This window comes from Battus philenor, unplaced genomic scaffold (genome assembly GCF_028537555.1).
Source record: "Battus philenor isolate CCGP_79_NKW_IND1 unplaced genomic scaffold, ilBatPhil1.0.hap1 SCAF_18, whole genome shotgun sequence".
Taxonomy (NCBI): domain Eukaryota; kingdom Metazoa; phylum Arthropoda; class Insecta; order Lepidoptera; family Papilionidae; genus Battus; species Battus philenor.
Genome location: NW_027181680.1, coordinates 13732196 through 13748821, shown reverse-complemented (window position 1 = coordinate 13748821; position 16626 = coordinate 13732196). Strand labels below are relative to the sequence as shown.

At 40.1% G+C, this 16626-nt stretch overlaps 1 non-coding gene across 1 annotated transcript; it reads left to right on the top strand.

Annotated features, from left to right (window-relative positions):
- Window positions 1–9139: 9139 nt before the first annotated feature.
- Window positions 9140–9212, top strand: TRNAR-UCG (transfer RNA arginine (anticodon UCG)). Its single transcript has one exon. It is a non-coding gene; the product is annotated as a tRNA-Arg (tRNA).
- The last annotated feature ends 7414 nt before the right edge of the window (window positions 9213–16626 follow it).

Genomic DNA, 16626 nt, shown 5'->3' with positions numbered 1-16626 from the left:
TTATGTCTGGCCGTGTGTGAAACCTGGTCAAGTCAAGTCCGGTACAAGGCAAAGGATAAACGGATTAGCGACTTTCCTCCGCCATTTCTGCCATTTCTTCTTCCAGCGCTGACGCCGTCTAAAGTCGTAACATAGGATAGACACTTTACACACAGACTGAGGTTTTTGTTTTGAGGTTTGAGTAGGTTCACGTGGGCCATTCCTTCATCCGTCCATCGCAAAATTAGACGAGCTCTAGTTCATCAGCTGTTTACACATTTTGGTCTACTTGTTTAGAATAACGTGGCAATGTAATTTAAAACCTAAAAGCGAGTGATTACCGTGAGGCGTTGCTTGGTATTGAGCTCCTGGTAAATGAGCATATAAGTGCGGCGCCGCAGATATAGTAAATCATTACTTTTCTACACTAACTCCAGTTGTCTCACGAGATGTAACAATTCGCTTGTAAATTCGTTTATAATCACTTTTACTTTCATTTCGTTCACATCACACAAGGCTGCTGTGAAGGTTATATTTGAGCATTAATCAAATGTTGTGGACTTTTAATATAACAAACACTACGCACATAACATTATAATCAGAGCGGTATATTCGTGTTTGGCATTTTAACGAAAAATCCGAGACGCCAATAATTTATTTTACCGTGACCACTATTTACAAGATTGAGTGATAGAAATAAATAGGTTGCAAGCCTCTGGACTGCGGTTTCCTACAGCAGTGACTACTTGACCTGGATGTTCCACATGACTGGATCACATCATAGAACACTCCCGACGACTACATTAGGGACTACATAGTTCCAATTGTTTGTTTACCGTTGCCTTCGTTATTGTCTTCATGTATTGTAGTTTCTCTGTTACGCTTGCATTATGTTTTAGTTTTGCTTATTAATGTAATTAAAATCCAAAGTTTGTGCATATCTGCCATCAACATAAACAATATTTTTAAGATTCATACATTGTTGATGTGTCTAAAAATAAAAGTAAATAGTAAAGATTCAGTTTATTTATTGTTTTATTTCGATACTGTTAAATATTTTTTCCAGTTGTTTAAAATCAAAACTTGTTTGTGATTACTTTACTTGTTTTAAATTGTGATATTCATTGCAATCTTCAACAAAAACACACCATAAATAAATAAACTAACACCGGGCGGTTGCATAGTTAATTTTTTTATGACGGAATGTCTAATGGCATTTACCCATTACCATTTCAAGTTAGGTTTTGGCAAGAAAGCTCGTAGGTTCGTTCAGGAACCGCGGCACTGAAAACTTTAGTATCAAACTGGAAGGAATGAGCCGTAACCTCTTGCTGAAACGAGTATTAGCTGTGGAAATATTTTTGTAATATAAGTTTACAAGAATACTATTATTGATATGGTACAGAGTCCAAATTTCCGATATTAGTTACCACTAAGAGGTTTGAATCTGTACATGCCAACGGGCATTCTGCAACTACAAGAAGGTCGTGAGAAGTCGCTGGATGTGGGAATTGAAATACGGGTCATCGTAGCGATTTTAGAGAGAGGCGTGGGGCCTGTACTGAGTATTTGTCGACTAACATAAAAGAAACTTATTATACGGTGTATTATGTCATGAATATTATTTGTCTATGACATGAAATCTGGGGACGTGGCGCAAACTAAGTCAACAAAACCTAGTGCTAGGTGTGGTGGCAATAATGACGTCAAAGCTGGCGTTTTTGCAAGCGCAGTTAGGTCAGCTTCCGCAAATTTAGCTTGCGGTGTTATTGTTCCAGTGTTGTGCCTGACGGTTGGCTGCATACAGAAACTGTGCCAATCAGCTACCACGCCAGATTGCCGCTGTGACGACCTGTAGTCGTACAGTCGTTTAATGCGATTATCATAAAAATACTATACCTATAGTATTTTTGTTCCAGGGACATGGTCGTGTCCTTGCAAAATTTTCCTTCCCCATTTCTAACCAACTGACGCAGTTGAGGTCCGCCGGGAATCGATCCCGATACCTACGATTGTACGTCACGGCCCATTACCAGCACCGCTGCGGTTATACTTACACCACACTCAATACACTTGCACGACCGCGATAAAATGTTAGGTCTGACATCAGTCACCGGGAAGGTAAAGGTTTGAGTACGGAGACAGGTTCAAGGACGCTCACCATCCACGAGCCTCAGGGGCTAAAGAGTGAGGCGGTCATTGTTGTCCATCGTCCAACAGACACCCTCGTGCTGTACAACAGTGACCATCATGCGGCAGAAATATCACGTCACACGTACTCGTGCGTGTATTGCAGGGACGAGACTCAAGATGCGATCGCGGGATTCATCAATGTGGCGAATATGGCAACCGCTGCACAGACACTGGCGCAAAACTAGAGGATTGCAATATAGAGTAGGAATGAGGAAGTGGTCGCACGAGATCAAATTTTATAAACTGAACATTGTTAGGACGTCGATAAAACAGATTAAGAGACTTAGTGAACACTGTAACATGCAAAAACGCGAGTCAGGAATTTTTTTTAATATTAAACGTAAATGTAAAATCAAAAGCATGTACGCTAATGTATGTGAAATATAGAGCCTTATAATAATAAAATAGTATGACCGCGCGCCGGAACTTTGTAGTGAGCCGTGTATCGAGTACTCGCGGCCTGTCGCTCCATAGAGCATCCGCCTAAGCAACCTATGAGCTTTGAGATCCTAGAATCCTGTGAAATAAGTAATGTAAAGAAATCTAAGCAAAAGGCTTTCAGTACTCTGCCACTTCAAGCCTGGTGAAGTTTTAATAGCGAAACGACAAACAGGCAGCAAGAGTTCTTGACCGGCGTCACATAAGCAAGCCGGCTGACTGTTAATTTTGAGAGAAGCCGATGTAAAATTGTAATATCTATAGACAACGTTTTTTTAAAACAGCATACAAAAAATCACGACACACAGGAAATACCTTCACTAACTTTTTAAAGTTTTAAATGCACTCGTAACGCTATTCCAATTGTTTCATCACTTGTAAGTGAGTAACTACTTTAGTATTTGTTAAATAATTAAATTTTTAATGTAGTTTTTAATTGTATTATTTTGATTTTTCGTCTCTTGTACTTCTTTTATAATTTACATTAATGTTTGTTTTGCCCGGAGTGCAGTACCCTAAATCACCCATCTAATCTTCTAATCTAATAATCATGTGTTAGTTTGTTACAACTAGTCAAATATTCACATGTCTCTACCAAATGTGTTTCTTAAGTCTCTAAGTTGAAGCAACAGGTCGAAGTTAGAAACGTCGTTTTCACGGACAACGGCCGGCGAGTCCGCGCGGTAACTTTTTACTTTTTTCGTATTATGCTATCTTGTTTTATGAAGTTTTATGGAGTGATAGCAATTTAATTTCGCAGTTCTATGTCTCCGTAGACGCCTTCGGTGCTACCTACGCCCACGCACCCACGCCCACACACCCCAGCCCTGGCCCGCGCAATTACTTTTACACCCTCACTATAGCCGATTACTTTAACAAGACATGTTTATTGCCCACCCGGCGAACAGTGGAATTCAGATCCATCTAGAAAATTAGATCAAGGGTTGGGTTATAAAGTACCGAGCGCACTGCGCGGCGCCCCCGCCCCCCGCTCTGCGCTGTTGTTCATTTGTTTATATTATTATTCACATTCACAGTGACCGCTGTCGACACGTAGGAGAAGATGCAGAATGCCAGAAGAACCTAATTTGATAGAAACTAAACGCAATGGGGAGCGGTAGTCCAGCGGTAAGGAGTGGTACTTGCGATCGTAGGTCGCGGGTTCGATTCCCGGGATGCAGTCGTATAAAATTCACAGTTTGTACCGACGTCAGTAGCATTAGCCCATACAAGTGAACTGTAGGACATAAAGTGAAAATAAAGCCGCGCTTATCAATTGACGGATATTTTATGGCACATGTTGCGGAACTGAACTTGTTCGACAAAACACAAATATTAGTGTTTCCACCGTAATTTGGCGTCTGTTAGTCAAAAACACTGCAGTATCGTCTGCATTAATAACCTCAAATTAGAAATGCTGCATTTTAAAAAAGCTGCCTGATTAAATCACTAATCTTACGATATTTATCACGTCATTTGTTTGGTTTTACATTAGTTCGCATACGCTCGTAATTTCGCTGAGAGATCAAATCAGAACTGAGGAGATCCGCAGAAGAGCCTACATCACCGATGTAGCTCGAAGAACTGCTCGTTTGAAGTGACAGTGAACGGGGCAAATCGCTCTGGCGACCGATGATAGTTAGGGCCGAAAGGTGGGTAGGCCTCTACTAGGTAGACCGACGACATAGTTCGGATTGCGGCGAGTCGCTGCGCGCGCGCAGCTTATGACCGGTTATGGTGATGATATTTGGAGGAGGCTAACACTTTGTAATGGGCGTCTATCGTCTGAAAAGAAGAAGAAAATAGCATTTTATATCTCTTAGTAAATTCGACAATTAAATACAGGCTCTGCCAAAAAACATATTACTCAAGATAAAGATGTATGAAAATTAATTGGTCCAATTTTAAAAAGTTTCTTTTTAGTTCTTCTCAGCAGGTGGCGCGTGCAAACATAAACATAGTTTTAAGCTGACAATTACAAAAAGATTTTACGTAATAAAGCTATTCCGTCCTTGACTTTGAGCCCGCGGCGGCGAAGACTAGCTCGGCGCAGCCTGACGACTTGTACTTCAAAGGTCCAAGCAACATCACATTGTTGCGCGCGTGACGTCAGGCGACGATACATTACATGAATAATAATAACTACATATAAATTTATTGCCGGCAATACAACCAGTAACATTTATTTTATTTGCAATACTAATGTGGAATAGGAATGTCTTTATGTCCTTGTGCAGGCGCCCGGAGGCGCACGTGTAGCGCAAGTATGTGAATTCTGTATTGAAAAATCATTTTGTTGAAATCTTTACGTTTACGCCATGAACAGTTGTGCATCGTAGGCGTATTTTGTTTTCCATTCATGACAAACATTTAAGAAAAGCATTTTTTTAGACATCCATATTGACAAACAAAGAAACAACCAAATAAATAAAAAATCAATAAGCTTACAAAAATATTAACTCTTACAAAGGTAATAAATGTTTGCTCTAGTGGCCATCTACGAAAGAAACTTTAGAAGATTATTTATTTATATTGTATATACACATATGTATACATGTGTGTAAATATATGTATAAAAGAAAAATCCTGTCACTAATTCATTGACCTTATTAGCAAAATATAACCCTTTAATCTCTCCCTGAAGAAACGGTATTGGAAAATTTTCACATTTGTTTTTGATTTTCATTTTGAAATTCTATTTCTAAACATTTATCTGCGATATGATTGCTCTGCATTTTTTATTAGGCTCGATGTTCCACGGACATCAGCGTCCGCGCCTTTTATATTTACTCTTATTATTTCCAATTCATCCTGACGTTTTTGCATGTTACAGTATTTAAGTAAAAACTTAAGTCTCTTAATCTATCTTAATGACGCCTTAACAAAGTCCAGTTTTTAAGATTACGTTTCGTGCGAATCTAACAACTGCACCTAGTTACTATATGACATACCGATTCGTGGACATGTTTCTGTAACAATCAAAGATTGTTAATATTAGAGCTGACAGTGTCAGGTATGGGGGACCATAGACATGCGTGAGGGCTGCCTGTGACCAGGATGTGGACGGTCGCGATTCATTTTCTCCAGCACCAGCCCCCAGCACTTGTGAGCTCAAAGTAAGTACGATGGATGGCGCTCGCTACTGCAGTGCTATTGTGTGTTGCGCTGTTGAATTCAATCCGGAATGAATATACATGCGCCGACAGGACATTCATGCCCAACCATGCACGACTCATGCGTTCGCAGGCTGCCCGCGACGCATAGCAAAGCGTGCGTAATCGTATTGTTCCGCGACCCGGCGCCGGCCACATGCACACATCACCCAGCCGGTGTCCACCTTGTTGACAAGAAGTCCCTTCGACTGTACAACATTGCGTGCACAATTAAGTAGATTGGTGTTGTGTACAAATATGTGTTCACACTGAACAGCGTGTCAATAGCCCTGAAGTAGAAGATTCAACATTCATTACTAACTTAACAGCGATTTAAATTGGGCTAGATTCTTTCAAATTACAACTTACTAGGCTATTTATTTCGGTTTCAGAGAGAATACTTCTACATCTTAAGTTATGCGTTACTCTTTCGAGAAATTAAGTGGAATTCCTAACTAGCAATACTCCCCCAGACAACCCGCATCTGTGCCTCTGTTGTAAATTTCCACGAGTAACTCAACTACGGTCTCTCTTTATGTATTCGGTATGTATACATTCCCCTGGCACCCTCGTTGCTGTGCACGATAAATTGTAATCATGTTAGTTCACCTCGAAGGCTTGACTGTACTAGAGTTCGTTGCCTGGTGTAGAGGGGGGCGTTGAGTAAACAAAGTGCGATGCGCTGCATCGTTTTAAAATGTCCGGCGTGTCAGGAGCACAATGGCGGCCGCCATCTTGCGCCGGCGCACTTCGCACGCATTGTTCTCACAAACGGAACGCGGAAAGTTTGTGGTTTTTCATTGAGACGCAGTCGCGTGCCGCCACCGCCTTGTTATTTTTAGACTATTAAAACGATAAGCATCCTTCTAAAGAATACAATAAGCGTTTATAACACAACCAACTTCCGTACCAAATTTAGGGTCCTGTCAGACTTAATGACGTGAGTACAAAACGTGGGCGGCTGTGCTGGTTTCTGTATCAAAAGTTCAACTTAAAAAAGCAATACTTCTTATTAATAGACTATGAGTCTTGATTTCTATAGCTTTGGGGTAGCGCCCGCAGCTCGTAGCGGTCGCTACGAAGGCCGTACGTGCGATCTTTCGTAGTCTGGACGCGGAAATACATTTATTGCTACGAGATCTCAGAAAGGAACTTATTTTGTGTGCCTTTAATTTCGAAAATGCAAATATAAAAATGTTCTTGTAGACTTATATGCGAGGTAGGATTCAATATGGCGGATTGCGATGTAAAAACTTTGAAGAGGTTAGTGTATATGTTATTATATATCGCAGTTGCTACCAATTAATCTATTGTACACTTAGTCAAAAAACTAATGGTTTCACAAATAATAAATAACGTAATAATAATATAATAAGAAAAAAATCATTTTAAATTCGTCTCACTACGTATTATAATTAATTATTGTTTACTACCTGTCGCTGCGGACTTTGTAGTTGCAGAAGTTATTGGCCTGTCGCATACTTGCACGCGAAATAAATTAACGTAACATATTTTAATGTGATTACTTTATACAGGGTGATTGGAAATAGGTGTTTTAGGCGACAAAGCTGTCTGCTGACAAACGCGTTCTACATTTACTTCACGGATATTGTAATAAGGCTATAGGGAGATATCGCTGTTGTGGTTTTGTGTTGTTGTCGGTTGTCAGGAGGGTCCGGAGGCTACTGCGGTGGCGACAGCGCGCAGCACGGGGCGGCGCCGCGACATCTAATTCTATTAAGCGCCCATTGAATTCATTGGCGAAGTATGATGATCGTAAATGTATGATAAGTGGCGTTTGTTCGCGGGCAGGCGGCGGGCGGGCGACGGGCCGCGGGCGCACAATGGAGGATTCTGCTCCTTTTCGGGCGCGCGGTCCATTGCCCGCTTCCTTTCCGGTTATGGCGAGCGCGCCGTGTTTGTCGCGCGATGGTGTCACCGTATTTCGCGTTGTCGTTTGTTTGTTTGCGATTATCTCGCTGTATTGTGCCAATTGTCCCGTACATTAATTGGTACGGGGTCGCGGGGCTCGGGTCGTTCAAGTTTTAGAATATCCAAATAACAAATACATACACTTCTCAGTACTTGTTTCGCCTTCGATACTACGCTGTTTAAATATACATGGCGAGTGACAGTGAGCACGATGTAAACCCAGTGGCGTGTTGCGTTTACGGCCTCCTGCGCTGTATTGTGCGGCAGACCTGAGTTATTAAAATCAAAGTTCTGCGCAGCTCCTCACCAGCGTCTTAAACCGTAATAATGTCTCGATAGATCAGTAATTTGTCCAGCTGCAAACTTGAATATTTGTTTATGAATATTTATGTTCACGTTTTCAAGTAACTTACAATATTGCGCTTGATTTCTCTTGTTATATTTAATAGTTCCAAATATACGGAAGTGTAGTAATATAAGTCACCTCTGATTTATTTTTTATTAAGTAAGCAAACATTCTGGATGATCATTGGCTTAAACGGGAACAGCTCAGGGTTCAACATTGTGCCCTTGCTTGTACCTCATCTATAACATCTAGAACAGCCGTTCAATGAAATTAATAAAAAACAATACATCCATAGTCTTTAAAACTGAATACCGATAATGATAATAATTTATTTGTCAACTCCACCTGACATATACTAGAAGTGCTAAAATCAACGTACAATTTAATAACAAAGTAATAAAACAAGTATTTCAATTTTCCTCGCAGTCAGACATGAGATCTACCTTAATGTTCTTTTAGAAAAACGTTTGCCTGCGTGTATAGAAAAAATAATATGGAATACAGGGTTAGCGCTTGATACAAGACAAAAATAACAAATTTCTCTTAGTATAATTGGCGATGTAACAAGGGATTCTATGCGAGACAAACAAATATTAAACAAATATTGGTTAGGGTTTGAGCCGACATTCTTTAACACGGCAGCAACTTCGGCTTGGTTGTGTTATATCAAGTCAGCGGAGCAGACGAAACCTTTGAATCTTTGTAATTCATCACTATTTGAGCGCAGGATGTCTATAGCTGGACGTGGACTGTTCTCATAAAAGAGACATGTATCTGACAAGACGCTCATAGAAGGAAAGATCGATCGAGTTATTTTCGATATCTTTAAAATTGGTCAAATCACTGTCCGCTTAACGGGGTCGTTGTGGTCTCGCGTCCTGCGGTGAAGCCGCCTAAATGTTAAGGAACAAGCGGCAGCCCACGTGCGGAACCACCTTCGAAACCGCAGGCAAGCCGTAAGAGTGCACCGGTTTCGGACCTTTGCCTCAGCTACCACAATGTCTTCCGCAATTCGCGACGGCCTCATTTTGGAGGCCTCTTGGAGCAGTCACAACGAAAGTGTTTGTTAGTGTAGCGGCAGTGAGTTCCGTTACGGTGTGACCGTGTGGCCTAATGGATAAGGCGTCGGACTTCGGATCCGAAGATTGCAGGTTCGAGTCCTGTCACGGTCGTATAATTGTTGTCTTTTTATTTTATCATTAAAGTCATAGAGCAGATATAGTTTTAACAATTATTAAAAAAATTGTACGACGGTGGAGTCAGGTTTAGCAGTTCTGGAAATCTTTTCTTTATTTTGTTTTTAGGTCCGCATCGCAACAAGGACGCGGACGCAGATAAGGTGCGCGGACACCCAAACAGAACGGAGTACTACCGGCTCTTACTGATAAGGCGGGAGGTAGCATCCCCCTACACCCTCTACCCGCACTCGTAGCGACCTTCATAAAAAAACCGCGATAGTTGGTATATAGAAATTACTATTAGAACAATCGATAGCAAGGATTGGGGAAATAACCTGAACTTCGCGAAAGTAATTGTTGAAGACACCGTCGCTCCCCTCGCTCGCACGTGTTGTTAATGTAATGTTGAGAGGTTAATACAAACATTACTAAATTTTACGCGAAAAATCATAATCGCAAAAAAAAGGAATTACGCCAAAAGAAACCAATATATAAAAAGCTGTCATAGAACCGTCAAGTAAAGGCGTTCACATCACAGCAGTGCATCTTACTTATGACCATGCAGTGTTATCTAAAGTATTATGATGCTATAAACAGGATGATGGATTATAGGTGTAAAAGATTTAAAGGAGTGATTTGCTATCAATCAACGTGGACTGGAGCAGTGGTAGCGCAGCTGTACAGGACTTACGGTTGCATGTCGTGGGTTCGATTCCTGGGATACAATTTTATGTAATTCACACTTCGTGTATTAATTATATGGGACTAACACAATCACAAATAAGGTTCCAGAGCACAGGCAGCAGGGTCCTCAGCGTACCATATTACACTGCGATCGCGAACCTGCCTGCCGAGCGTGGCGGTTGTAGTATATACATCCATATCTTTAAACGAGGTCCGTGCCTATTGGCGTCTACAGGCTGTTATGAATGTATTCCTATTCAAAAATCAATGGTTTTAGAAATCTCGTAAAGATAATATAATCAGAAAAAGCTTTTTCGAAATTGGAATTACATACCCCCGATTTACACGGTAGATACGTTCCTGAGAAAAACGTGTAAATCGAAAATTAAAAATTTTCAAGTCAAAACCGTGTAAATCGAAAAACTTGCAGAAAATGCATGATTTTGCTATTTAACAGTTGTGATTTTTTTCAATAATTTTAGGTGTACACAGAAATACAAATAAAATGAATTGACAAGTTAAAATATTTAATATATTACGGAAAAACTGTTTTTTTTTTTCTATATTTAATTACAATACAATACAACAGAAGAACAAAAAAGAAATTACTTTCATTCTTTTTTTCGGATTCGGAGGTTCCAATATACTTTCATCACTCGGAATTATTTGTGCCGATTCGATGTTTTAAGCAGAAATATTTACAATATAAGAGATGGTAATAAAATCGATTATTAAAAGAAAAAAAAAACTTTTTTGGAAAACCGTGTAAAAGCGAAAACGTGTAAAACAAGTAAGTAAGTAAGTGTAAGTCAAGGGATAGGTGTATTAAAATTATTTATTGTTTACTGTCTGCCCCTTAAGACTGTGCTACCAGAAATTACTGGCTCATCGCACTTCATTACAAAAAATAAATTAATGTAATTTGTTTCAATTGATCACTCATATATAGGTAATTGTAGAAAGGTGTTTCAGGCTTTAAAACATTTTGCTGACAAGTGAGCACATTCACAGGTCTAAAGTTTTTATAACTAGTATCAATTACCTTGTAATCTCAATTACCTTTAAACGTTTAGTTTAGTAGCATTCAACTCAATATTAGAGAAGTTATATCCAATACAATTATGTTTACATCTAGACGGTTCAGACCCAGAGAGTCACGTATAAGTATTTCCCATAGTCGAAATTTTATGTTATTTGTTAGGATTTCTTTATTCCTTTTTTAGTTCCGTCAGTGCACCACCAAAGGTATAAGCCAGTTTCATTACTTGACTCTCTTGCGCTGATTCGCGATCTCTTTTTTTACCATATATTTTCTACAAGCTCACACTCCACGGCCTTAGCGAAGGCATGTTGTTAGAAACAAGCTATATACTATTCTTGTAAAGGCACCCGCGACATATTTGAAAGGATTTGACGTAGGCAACTGTTCCATCCATTTGTTGTACGTAATCACTGGACATCGATGTATCTAAATGATTTATTGTACGCGAGGAATGTTCACATTAAATGGAATGCAATATATAGGGTAAGTTGAATCTGGGTCGTCGTTATGTAAACTCTGCAAAGTACTTATATGCTATAAATTTAGCGAAACTTTTGATGCAGAAGTTATGGCAGCGTTTAAAAAAGTCAATGTCTTCATTCGCAAAGTTCCATCAGCAGAGCTTTTGTAGACTTGCTGAATAATATTTTTAGATTTTTTTAGAGAAAATTATTTCATTATTAAATGTGTTGAATTGAATACAGTGTTAATGCCACACAATCGTCAAGCCATAGATTAAAAAAAGGATTTCAATTAAAAATTAATGAAATAAGGCTCTATCGTTATTTCACTACAGCAGGGATGAACAACACGCGGCCCGCTAGCCGCTTGCGGGGCGTTAAACATTTTTATGCGGTCGCCAGGTATTTCTAAAATTTAATTTATTTTATCGATTATCTAGTTTTACTTAATATCTTATAATAAATTTATTATAATAAAAAGTAGTACATACTAAACCGAAACGATTAATCAGAAATGACCACCGATCAAGACTGAGGGGCGCATGATTAGAAAGCTGTGGCGACGCCATCAATTCTGACTCATATTATTCAGCTTGTATCGAAAAAAGAGCGCCAAACTTACCATCACAAGTAATTTTGTTTTTCTGTTCTCTTCTTGTTTGGATTTAAATTTTGCATTAAAATCTGCATGTGAAATCTCTACTTATTTTTTTTAATTCTAATTTTTATGAATATATGTATTAGTAAAACTATGAACATGTGTTACTTGTGCGGCTTGATTAAAAAGATTGCTCACCCCCTGCTCTACAGTATAAAAGACTTTTTTATCTATTACCACCGTATAAAGGACGATTGGGAGATTGATCACAAAAAAAAACCTGACGTAGGATGTTCCGTAATCAGGTCGCGCTTAGAACCTTCGTAGCTTTATTGTTATGTAAGTTGTAAGATGCCGCTATAGGAGAGTTCAAACTGTGTTTACTACTTTAAATGATTTGTTGTTTTTAACTTATACGCAGCGACGATTTATACTCTAAGCTCTTCTACAATTTTTTGGGACAAAACATTAACTAATTATCTACCGCAGTTAGTTTATTTATGTGAGTCGTCGACAACATACGATATGGGGGCAGTGGGTATCGCTCCACCACTCTATCAGCTGCTGGTCCGTGGTAGTTATTAATAGTTTCTATGATACTCCGCGTTATCTGCACATGTACGTGGGATGTTATTATTAGAGGCGGTGGCTGGACGTCGCAGCAGCTGAGTGTCCGCTCGCAAAGAATACGTTTTCTAAAATAAAAAACCTGCGCGCCGGTTGGACTCCATCAAGCTGAGGGCTCGAATTACACTACGCTGTTAACATTGAACTCATTCTGGCCGCTCATAATTGTATTTAAAGCGAGAGATTCATTTTAAAAATTACCTGATTGTTAATTGTTTACATGTTTAAAATATTTTCCAACGGGGATCATTTCTATCGTTGACTTGTTTACGTCAAGACAATAATGAGCAGATGCGCAGGAGAGCTAAAGTCACTGACGTAGCTCGAACAATTACTTGTCTGAAGCGACACAATGCCCGCGCCACTGATGGCTGCTGGGGTAGAAAGGTTATCGAATCGCGACCACGAGCCGGCACATGCGGCGTGGGTATATCACCCCCCAGGTGGACTAACGGCGCGGTGAAGATCGCGGGACTTTGCTGGTTGCGGGCGGCGCACGACCATTCATCATGGCGCTCATAGGTCTCCCTATGCCTTGCATTGGGTGTCCACTGGCCGATGATTTGTGTACGTGTGTTTAAATATGTTAAAAAAGCTCAATTTTATAGACTCTAGAATCAAAGTAAGTTATCCAGCGATGATGTCCTCCAACTTAAAATTAAACTTCGATATGTGTCTTGTATTTATCATAGTTTCACATATTTAAATAAACTTCTTATTAATAACAATACAACTGGTTTAAAATATTCGTTACCATTATTGATAAATTGGTACCGGCTGACAACATAGAAAGCTAATAAAATATCGGAACATAAGTTAATAAGCAACTAACCGTGCCTTAGTTTCTTTTTTAGACCTGACTGTCACAGCTGCCCAAACAGCATTTGTAGATTCCGTAGGTTTGACGTAGCACGGCGCAGACATAGCATTCATAGCTGTATCTCTTTTAAAGTGTCGAGAGAAGCCTTGCTCGCGCCTCTACATACTATTATTTTAGCGGATTGGGAGGTCACAGAGTTCTTAGGTCGCTTGGGTGAACGCTCCATGGAGTTCACACTGGGCTCAAGGACCCTCAGGTAGGCACCTCAGCTTGGGCTGTCGGTCGTCAATAATATCCGTGTAGAATTACGACACAAAGGCAAAGGGCGTCGGAGAGGGTAATCTTGGCTTCATCGGTTCCTACCAGTTTGGAAGAGTTAACGCTGGGAGAAGAAGCGGTGGAAGACACTTCAGCAACGCTTCCCTTGTGATATACGGTACAATCTCGTTTTCGAAGAGACCGGTTGACTATTGAATGGCGACAATGACGGTGTGCTGTGTACGTGGATCGTTTTATAAATAAAAATTAAAATTACCTTAAGAACGCCACTTTTATGTTAAAGTGATTACTTAGTTTATTTAATGTCGTAAACCAAACTTTGGTAGCAGTGTGATTATATTTTCATTGAAATACTGTTTCTCTCTTTTTCCAATCTTCTACTTCTTCCCCATAAAAACCTTCTTCATTCCCTAACATAGTATGAAAAATAAATAGCTGAATTAACGGAATCGTTCTCGAATTTTGTGCGCAGAAATAGAATTAATGATTAATTTGAATTTAATATGTTAGTATATCGTTAGTAAATACTTTTTTCGTTTCATGATTTCACTTCATAAAATTAAAATAGGTGACGTCACTTGTCAGTCAAACGTTACAAATTGAGCAACGAATCTGCGAAGCAACCCAATTGCAACAAGCAGATGTCTCCGACACGAATTCGTTAGGTATGTGAGTGAGAGCGCGGGAGTGCCGGCTGCGAGTGCGGGCTGTGGTGCTGGGCGGCCATGGGCGTGCTGCACGTGCTGGTGGCGCTGCTCACGGTGCTGACGTTCCTTGTGCGCTGGCATTACGTGATGGCCGGCGTGAGTTGCAGCCACATTCTTGATTATTATTTCAGAATTTTGGCAATTCTATCCTAATATACAGATTCGATATGCGAGCCGGTATGCGGCTAAGATGGACTCCTTACCAACGATACCTACGGTGTGCCGACGACAAAGTCAAGGTCGCAGGGAGTCGCCGGGTGCGGGCCGTGTAAGTCCGTTCATTGCGGCCACCTCTGGGGGAGGCCTTTGCCTCGCAGTGGGCGTCTGTTGGCTGGCATGACGATGATGATGATTATATCTAGTCTCCCGCTGCTCCGTCTTTTTTAATTAGTTTCACAATATTTAATTAGTTTCACCCAATGTTTCAAAATAAACTTGAAAAGCATACCTTAGTCGTGTTTTAAAACATTTCATGCCATTTATTTGAGAAAAATGAAAACTTAAAATAATCAAAATTTTTCTATGTCATTTTTTGTCTAGCTATTGATGAGTGATATTTCAGCTATATGAATCGACCACATAGTTTTATATATCGTTTCTCATACGAGCACCACGACTTAATAATGGTTCTGGACATTAAAATGTATTTGAAAAATGAATTTGTTTTAACAATTATAATTGAAAAATGAAATGTGATTTAGACGAAAGCTCGCAGAGTTGAGGACCGACCCATGCAGGCGGGCGGACGCGACGTCCGCGCGAGGCCGCCGCAGGGCGCAGCCCTCCCCGCCGGCAGCGCGCTGCGCCGCTGCTCCGCCTCGCGCCCGCGCTACAAGCGCGACCCCGACATCTTCGTTGACAACGAACCGATCGGGCAGCCCATCGTCTCTAACTTTCTGTACATACGAACAAGCTGACTGATTACATACTTCAACACGCAACATACATAATTTTTTTATTTGCCCAGTAAAGAAAAAATAACTAATAAATGTCTTTCATTTACTGTCCTTTAATAAATGATTACGATAGGCGAGCAGACATCTTTTATTTCTTATCATCACCATCATGGCAGCGGATAGACGCCCACTGTAACAGCACAACGGTCGGTCTTGCGCTGCCCGCATCCAGAGCCCTCCCGCCACCTTGACCGTCGTCAGTCCATTAAGTCGCCATTTAGGAACCTTTCAATCCCAATGGCCGTCGATTCCACAAGCTATATGCTCCGCCCACTGCCACTTCAGACGAGTGCATTCGATCTAAACCCGCGTGCTTCGTTCTACGGATCTCTTCATTTCTGATTTCGAAGAATCTCAGATCTTAGCGAAACAGTAACTAATTGCATATTTAGTATATAAGCCTCTACGCTATACATCGAACTGCAACCTTAAACTACTTGCAGCTCACAGGGAGAAAGTCACAAAACTTACATTTCGTGATAAACGTACAAATGTTAACAGAATAGTCAATAGTAATTATCTCTTTTCCAGAAGATTTATTATGACAAATGTATTTGTTAAAAATCTTTATAGATCCAACAACAAAGGAGTTTACCTTAAAATTCTGATACTATAAAATATCGGACAGTAAATGATGACCACCTGCCGATAACCGCGAGCTTAAAGATGTTGCATTCAAATTGTAATAATCCTTACAATCACAAATTGAAAGGCAATGTTCTTGTAACTTTGCTTATATAAAACTACAGGCGTAAAAATGTGTAAGACAAATACTCTTTATTTACTCAAAATTAAATATCTATAAAATTATTGAGAACACGTTCGGGACGGAGAGCCGTAATGTCGCCTCCTTGCCGCTGGCACCATTAGGTACCGTACATTTTTTTTGTAGTACGGACAAGCCGGCTCGTCGCAGCCCAACATCTCCGCTTCGTGAACAACGTGTCCGCCTCTCTGCAGTAATTCATCTCCAAGGACCATTCTCCTAGCCAGCGCCAGTAAACACGGTCCACACAAAGCCACAGCACACGCCGCCGCGACAAACTCTAGCAGCAGCATCACAGCGTCGTGCCACATCGTTACGTACTATGTCAATTTATAATATTCTTTCGGAATTCTAAACATATTAGACAATTGCCTTATGTAATCACGAGCAAGATCTAATACTGATTTTTGGATTTAAAGTGTATTTCAAAATTAATATAGATATTCAAAACGTATAATCATAAAAAAA